General features: G+C 39.2%; 1 pseudogene; it reads right to left on the bottom strand.

The window, feature by feature from the left end:
• Positions 1-1179: 1179 nt before the first annotated feature.
• On the bottom strand, positions 1180-2037 carry LOC142833949 (non-selective voltage-gated ion channel VDAC1-like; annotated as a pseudogene).
• Positions 2038-8906: the final 6869 nt, after the last annotated feature.

The following is an 8906-nucleotide window of genomic DNA, read 5'->3' as shown; positions in this document are numbered from 1 at the left end:
AATCTAAGGAAAAGCAGAATATTTAGAGAGGAAGTTAGTAGTTACTGGGATAGGGTTTAGGAATGCTACATGTAAACAATATAAAGCTATAGCTATGGAGGGGAAAAGGGTCTAGGGAGCTGACTTTAAGAAGGAGGACTAGTCACCAGTTCGATCTACTGAAGCATTTTATGCCATTAGATACTGCATGTGGTCTTACCACATGCATACACATCAGCCCACAGAAAATGATGGATTGTGTTAATTTGCTTGACTATATTAACTATATTACTTCATTATACCTGTACATCATGTTGCACACATTGGTTTGCATAATTATTTTTGAGGTTTCAATATTTTATTCAAGCTTTATTTGAAGTGGTATTAATTACAGCACTTGAGCAGGAGGAACTACATCTACACAAAATGAAAGACTCTATAAGTTTCCCATTAAACTGCTAAAAAATAGAGTTGTGAGGGCTATAAGAGAAGCCACTTTTGATTCCTAGTTTTCATGGTGTGACCCGTGACAACAATCACCTGCCCAACTCAGAACTGGAGATCCCACAAGCTATTCCATACTCTGGTGTAAAGCAAAAACAAATAAATAAAAAGTAAATAAATAAATAAATAAATAAATAAGAAAACTGCACCAAAACACAACACAAAGAACAAAGTCCTGAATAACCAGCTCCATTATGCCCACCTGGTACACCCTAAAATGGCATAAAAGGAATAGCTAACCACACCCTGAAGACTAATTTTGTTATAAAATAGGTAACATGGCAAGGAAATCTGTCTAAAAAAAGTCCTTTACATATAGGTGTGCACATACTTCTCAGCAGTTAGGATGAAGACACCAAGGTTCGATGATCAGGAAGTCACAATTTCACTTATAGACTCCATTCAGATTTACAAAGGCCAGCACATCCTCAGTTTCTCCTCGCTGTCAGGTATCTCTAGAGGGGCTCCTCTCCACCCATATCTACAGCTAAAAGGACCCTTTCTGAAATGGGGTTTCTGCTGTACCTCTAAAATGGTAAACACCTTAAAACCGAGTTGTCCTTAGACTGGACATCTAATGTGAATTTATCAATTCTCGCATCTGGAATACACAACATTAGAAGGTACACTAAATTCTAAAGGCAGCTATGCTGCAAAACAGTTTAATATTAACGATGGAGCAATATACATATATGCTTAGAATTTCAGTCCTAAACCAAGCTTATGGTCACCTGCATTGATATTCTTGCCATCCATCAGAGCCGGCAGCTTCATTTGGTATGTGCCTTTAGGGTCTGCCTGCATATACGCTAAACAGGTAGAGCTGTTCCTTTGGCCAAAAAGAGACATCAGGATTGAGCTGATGCTTGGCTGCTATTCCAAAGTGAGCATTACTGTTTCCTCTGTCCAACCAAGATTGACAGCAGCCTCCAAATTCTTGTTCACCCTCTGGTAAATGGAGCTACTAAGCTCTGTCCCGTTGTTCATATTAGCGTGGACGTTTTCCTTGTTGTAGCCGACTGCAAATTTGCTCTCTGTTACTCGGGACTTTGCTATATCAAGATTCACCTGGTAGCCAGGTAGCTAAGCCTCATCTCCAAGCGCCAGTGCACTCCACGATTGAGGGCCCAGCAATGTCAAAGTCCTCATCACATGCCAGGCTGATAAGCTTACTTTTGTACACTGTTGTGGTTTTAGTGCCCCCCCTCACCCCCTCAACCCTCCCCCCCCCCCCCCCGGTATTAGGCAAGAAGGATGAATCAAAGGTCAGCTTCAGTCTACCTGCACCGGGTCTCCCTTTGTGATTTCGGTGCATGGGATCTTATCTTTGTTCCCCTTTCCTGTTAAGGTCAACCCGTACTCTATCCACCTGTACTTGGTTTCCAGACTGTAGTTCATTTTGATGGTCTCTGTGTTGGTGGAGTGTGGACTGGTAAATTCTTCCATTGTTTGATATCATTTTCAAATTAAGCTTTATTAAGCCAAAGCCACAGCCCTTGGTGAAACATCTCTGGGAGACTTACCAAAATCAGCCTATGATGTAGGCATAGCCATCTTCTCAGAGAAAGTGTCTGCAGGAACAGGGGAACCTGTGGCTGGGATTGCAGTGAGGAAGCTTGGAATATGGGGTGGTTTGCATAATTATTTTTAAAAGGTATCCGTATCTATACATTCCAAAGCACCAAGCAAATAAAGTCATCAGGAAGCACCGATATTCAGATGGGAATGGAGTCTATTTGTAATGCATATATGTGTACATATGGGGTAAATGTAAATTATGAAGTCACAATACGCTGTTGGAAAGCTATATGCTATGGAATCTAAAGTATGATCAAGGTACTTGCTTGACAACATGCAACAGCAGAAGCTATGGGATATGCTGGTAGACCTCAAAAAAAGTACTACAAATAAAATGGTGTAAATAATGAGTTTGGAAACAAAAGTCATCTTTCTATTAGAAACAACAGCCATTCTAAATACAGCTTTTTATATGAGCATTTTCCTGAACATATAATATAAAATGGGAGCAAAGAGAAAGAAAAGAAGTAAATTCACAGAGAGGATAGACTTGCTGCTCTTAAAATAAGCAGGAGAAAGAAGAGAACATAAGGGGCTTTATAGGATAATAACTAACTTAATATATAATGCCCAACGTTATTAAACAATACTTTATCAAAAGCAAGAGAATATACATTATTTATAGTAATATAGGACAAACAATCAAATTATAGGATGGGACATAAACAAATCTTAATTTATGAAACTGTTTAGAGATTTTTAATCACTAGCAAATGCTATCAACACTAAAAAAAAAAACAGGTAATTTCCAATATTCCATTGGTTTGAAAATTAAATGATGTAATTCTAAATAGTTATACAATCAAAGGGAAATAATCACAAAAAGTGTGTTTTTATTTGTATGCTGCTTTGGTAAAGCTACAACAAAGGCAAATTAGAGAAGAAATTGTACTTGAATTTATAGTTTCAGAGAAGCAAGAGCCATCCAGGGCAGGGACAAAGAGGTTAGAACAGGAACAAGGTAGAAAGGCCTCCCATCAAAAGCATAAACAGGAAATAGTGGTGGTAAATGATTATTTGGCAAATTTGTTTTTAAAAGCCTGGCGATCTTGTCTGCTTCCAATTTTCAAGAGGATCTATATATGTTTTTCTTTGGGTTCACCTTATTACTTAGCTTCTCTAGGATCACAAACTATAGGCTCAATGTCCTCTGTTTATGGCTAGAATCCACTAATGAGTGAGTATATACCATATTCATATTTTCGGGTCTGGGTTATCTACTAAGGATAGTGTTTTCTATTTTTATCCATTTGCATGCAAAATTCAAGATGTCATTGTTTTTTACCACTGACTAGTATCTAATGTGTAGATGCACCAAACTTTCTTTATTTATTCTTCCATTGAAGGGTATCTAGGTTGTTTCCAGGTTCTGGCTATTACAAATAATGCTGCTATGAACATAGTTAAACTAATGCTTTTGTAGTATGATTGGGCATCTTTTGGGTATATTCCCAAAAGTGGTATTGCTGGATCCTGAGGTAGGTTCATTCCCAATTTTCTGAAAAACCACTACATTGATTTTCAAAGTGGTTGCACAAGTTTGCATTCCCACCAGCAATGGATGAGTGTTCCCCTTACTCCATATCCTCTCCAGCATAGGTTATCATTGGTGATTTTGAGTTTAGCCATTCTGACAGGTGTAAGATGGCATCTCAAAGTTGTTTTGATTTGCATTTCCCTGATAGCTAAGGAAGTTGAACATGTCCTTAAGTATCTTTTGGCCATTTGAAATTCTTCTCTTCAGAAATTTATCTGAATTCTCTGTTCAGATCAGTACCCCATTTTTTAATTGGGTTATTTAGAATTTTAATGTCTAGTTTCCTGAATTCTTTATATATATTTTAGAGATCACACTTTTGTCTGATGTGAAGTTGGTAAAGATCTTCTCCCATTCAGGCAAAAGTTGAGAGCATGGGGTGAGGGTGGAGTGAGGGATGGGGAAAGTGGGAGAGAGAAGGGAGTAGGGGAGGGTTGGGGAGAGTTTGGGGGAGTGGGATGGTTGAGATGGAGGAAGGATGGATATAGAAGCAAGGAAGAAGATATCTTAACTAAGGAAGCCATTTTGAGGTTGGCAAAAGGCTTGGATCTAGAGAGGTCCCAGGTGTCCATGGGGATTTCCCCAACTAGGACCCTGAGCAGTGGAGGAGAGGATTCCTTAACTGGCCTTGTCCTGTAGTCAGACTGATGACTATCTTGAATTCTGCCATAGAACCTTCGCCCAGGGACAGATGGAGATAGAGACAGAGATCCACATAGGAGCACTGGGCTGAGCTCCCAAGGTCCAGTTGAACAGCAGAAGGAGGGAGAATATGAGCAAGGAAATCAGTGTCACGAGAGGTTGGTCCACCCACTGAGACTGTGCTTGATCTAATGGGAGCTCACCAAATACAGCAGGACTGGGACTAATGGAGCATGGCATCAAACTGGACCCTCTGAATGTGGCTGGCAATTGGGGCAGACTGAGGGGCCAATGATAATGGCACTGGGATTTGTCTCTACTGCATGTACTGGCTTTTTGGGATCCTATTCTCTTTGGATGCATACCTTCCTAACCCTGGATGGAGAGGGTAGGGCCTTGGACTTCCCACAGAGCAGGGTACCCTGCTCTCTCTTAGGACTGGAGGGGGAGAGGAGGAGAGTGAGTGGGGGAGCAGGAGAGAAGTGGGAGGAAGGAAGTAAGTAAAAACTTAGAATGGTATTATTTATAAAGTAATAAAATAAATAAAAAAAATTTAAAAGCCTGCTCTCAATAATGTACTTCAGCCAGTAGTCCTCACAATCTAAAAGTCTCCAAAGAGTGCCACCACCTGGGGATCAAATTCTAAGTCTTTGGTGAGTTACTATTCTAATTCAAGTAACAATACAGACTAAAGGATGTTTTGTACTGTACAATCTTAGTATGGTATATCAGAATTTGTTGAACGGACATAAAGCACTGCTTGGGGGGGGGGGGATAAAGTTTGAAATACACAATTCCAAAGTGAATAAAACATAGCAGTTAAGAATGAGAAATAAAGATCAGAAAAATAGATAGATAGATAGATAGATAGATAGATAGATAGATAGATAGATAGATGATAGATGATAGATATACATATACATGTATGCAAAAAGAGATTTAAAAAGCTAAAAATGATTCTTAGAAATAACTACTATAAAAGTAACTATAAAATTAAGAAAACACAAGTTACAAATAATAAGAAGGAAGGTTGGTGAGATTGTCACAGATATTACAGACATAGCAGTCAAGAGAAGTCAAGGCAGTGGAGGTATAAATTTCTAAAAGGGAGTATTTGTTTTGTTTTGTTTTGACCGCGGTGGCGTCAAACTCAAATTTGCCTTCTTTTGCCTCCCAAGCACTGGAATTAAAGGCATTTGCCGTCACCACCCTGAAAATTTGTGTTTTGTTGCTTTCTTAATAAAATTTCATAAAACTAAAAAATAATTAGAACTCAAATAAGAACTCAAATAGTTCTATTTATTACATAGATTGAATCAATCATTTTTTTCAGAAAATTCTCTCAAAATTAAACCTACTTTGAGCATCCAGCAATATAGATTACTCAATAAATATAAAGATTAAGCCAGGGGGTTGTGACATACGCTTTTAATCCCAGTTCTCAGGAGGCAGAGGCAGGTGTGTATTTGCAGTCATCTTGGTCTACAAGAGCTAATTCCAGGACAGGCTCCAAAGCTAGAGAAACTCTGTAAAAAAAAAAAAAAGGATTAAATAATAGCACTGCCTTCTTAAGCACTTTCACCAATAAAAAAAGAAAAAATGAACCACTAACAAAACATTTTTCATACTTCATGTGTTTTGGAGATAAACTTCTCAGACAATTGTGAAGAAAATGTGAAGATAATTTCCAAACACAGATGCATATAACAAACAAAATAATAGTAAGCTGATCAAATATCAAGGGTTGTCTGATGAAACTACCATAGCAAAGCCTTGGAACTTACAGAAATCCTGTCATAGGAGCAGATGTCTAAACTTATCTATATGTTGAATTGTTTTCAATTATAACTTTCAAAAAAATCTATGATATTAAACAATTCAACCATTGAAATCTCTCTGTATGAGCCAAAAAAAGGGATGAAGGAGTGTCATTTAACAATGAACAAATGAATTTGAGGAGATTGAACATGTATTTAAGTGTCAAAGCTACTATGGTAATAAAGAAAAATTATCTCTAATCTGTCAAAGAATATCTTTGGGAAAAAGCACCATCACAGATCCTATTTACTGAATGAAAAGTGTCCTTTTGAGCCTGAAAATATAATAGATGAAATGAGTGAATGTTCAGCAATCCATCTAAGTTCCCCAAGGAGTGAAGGGTCTGCCAGTGGCTTGAAGAAATAAAATTTAAAAGGCAGAAATAACATTGTACAGGTTTTTTTAAAAAAAAAAAGTATCTTTATTCATAGGAAGAAATCGAAGGGATTTGCAAAAAAAAAAATCTTAGACTTAATAGCTGACATTAGTTAGGTAGCAACATAGTGACATCCCATGTACCAGCAAGCAAAATAAGAAAAGCAGTTCATTTCCACCAATCCTAAAACTTGGAGCTCGGTGGAATCTGTATCAGGTTCCTACAGAGCACAGCAGTTAGCATCAATGACAGATACATTTTGAGACTAGAATTTGTGGATGTTTGTTTATGCTTAGTATAGTCAATATTTTATAGATGTCAGTTCTACTTAGTTGGTATATGTATGTGTGTATGTGTGTCTGTGTGTGCACTACTTGTGTGCGTATGTATGCATGGAAATTTCAATGAGTGCATTGAAACTGCTGAGCTGATTCTAAATATTTTATGAAAATTAGGGGAGCAAGAACAACAATGTCAATCTTAGAGAACAGCTTCGAGTGCTTGCACTACCAAATACAGAGATTTATTTTAATACTATGATAATTATTCAGTGTTGTGGTTGTACAAAGAGAAAGAATAAATCAAAGGAAAAGAAGAGAATCCATAAATAAGCTTACATATAGATTTATTTGGTGATTATACTTGTCATATATTCTGCTTAACAAATTATCTCCAGACATAGAGGCAAAACAGCAAGCATTTATCATCTCATATTGTCTCTGTTAGCAACTCTAGCAGCCTCGCTGGGTAGCTCTGGCTCATGGTCTAACATGAGCTGTGGTCCAGCTGTCAGCTGTGGGATGCTGTAGCTGCTTCCAAGCCTGCTCAGGAGGCTTTCGGTGAGAGGCTTCCTGTTTGATGTAGTGTGGGTCTCTCCATAGGCTCCCAGAGCAGCTGGCTACCTCAGCAAATACTGGTAGGGGAAAAAAAGATTAAAATAGATAATGCTCATAATAGCAGCACAGCCTTTCACAGCATAATATCGGAGATGACATTCTGTCCTTTCCTATGAATGTTATCAGTGTCCCAGAACCACTTGGTACAATGTCTAAGGGACTACACAGTGGGAATATCTAAAGGTGACAGTCCATGGACTATTTTTAGGGCTGACTATCTCAGAGGTGACAGTGGTGGTCTAGTTAAATATGGAAAGAGTATTCTTTTAAAAAAAATATGTCTGATTAATTTGGCATTCTTTTGGAAATGAAGAAATCTTGGTCATATGTCATATAACACAACAAAACCAATGTTATCTTTAATTTAAAAAGCAAAGCATGAAAGTTTCCAGGGCCTTACAGGCATTCTTACATAGTAAGGTGTTGTTTTCACAGTGAGGGTAGTATTGTGTTTCAGGGTCCTTTGAAAGCAAGATGCATAAAATTATCACTTAGTGAAAAATGAAAGGCTTTTTATCAAGGGAATCATGAAGAATGCAAAGTGAGATGGTGGAAAACCAGCTATAGCTCAAAGAAGGCCCACAGAAAGAATCAGAAGTGATTAGGAAAGAGGGAGGCGACTTTTCACAGTACTGTCAGTGTGAATGAAGGATGGTTCTCTGAAAGCCCAAGTATCATGAACTGACCCCAAGGACAACACTCTTGGTTAGTAGAAGAATCTCTGAAGAGTTGGGCCTAGTGGAAACCCCCTAGATTACTGGCTAGGTGGCCTCGAACAGGTCACAGGACGCCAGCCCTTTAGTTTCTCTTTTGCTCCCATCCTCGCTGTGCAAATACCACCCTCACTGTGTAAGTACCACCTTCCCTGTGGGAATACTATCTTCATCGCATAAGTACCACCCTTGCTGTGAGAGCACGACCCTCACTGTGGGAGCACCATGTTCACTGTGTAAGTACCACCTTCCCTTTGGGAATACTATCTTCATCGCATAAGGACCACCCTTGCTGTGAGAGCACCACCCTCACTGTGGGAGCACCATGTTCACGGTGTAAGTACCACCTTCCCTTTGGGAATACTATCTTCATCGCATAAGTACCACCCTTGCTGTGAGAGCACGACCCTCACTGTGGGAGCACCATGTTCACTGTGTAAGTACCACCTTCCCTTTGGGAATACTATCTTCATCGCATAAGTACCACCCTTGCTGTGAGAGCACTGCCCTCACTGTGGGAGCACCATGTTCACTGTGTATGTACCACCTTCCCTGTGGGAATATGACCCATTGTGTAAGTATGCCCCTCACTGTGGGAGCACCACCGTTAATGTAAGAATAACACTTTCACTGGGGAAACACCACCCTCACTGAGTAAGTACCACCCTCAGTGTGAAAGCTCTACCCTAACTGGGTAAGCACCCCCACACTATGTGAGTACCACCATCATTGGGTAAGCTCCCCCACACTATGTGAATACCACCATCACTGGGTAAGCATCCCCGCACTATGTGAGTACCACCATCATTAGGTAAGCTCCCCCACACTATGTGAATACCACCATCACTGGGTAAGCATCCCCG

Source organism: Microtus pennsylvanicus, chromosome 13 (assembly GCF_037038515.1).
Source record: "Microtus pennsylvanicus isolate mMicPen1 chromosome 13, mMicPen1.hap1, whole genome shotgun sequence".
Taxonomy (NCBI): Eukaryota; Metazoa; Chordata; class Mammalia; order Rodentia; family Cricetidae; genus Microtus; species Microtus pennsylvanicus.
The sequence above is the reverse complement of the archived record's forward strand: the minus strand, read 5'-3'. Positions and strand labels throughout refer to the sequence as shown.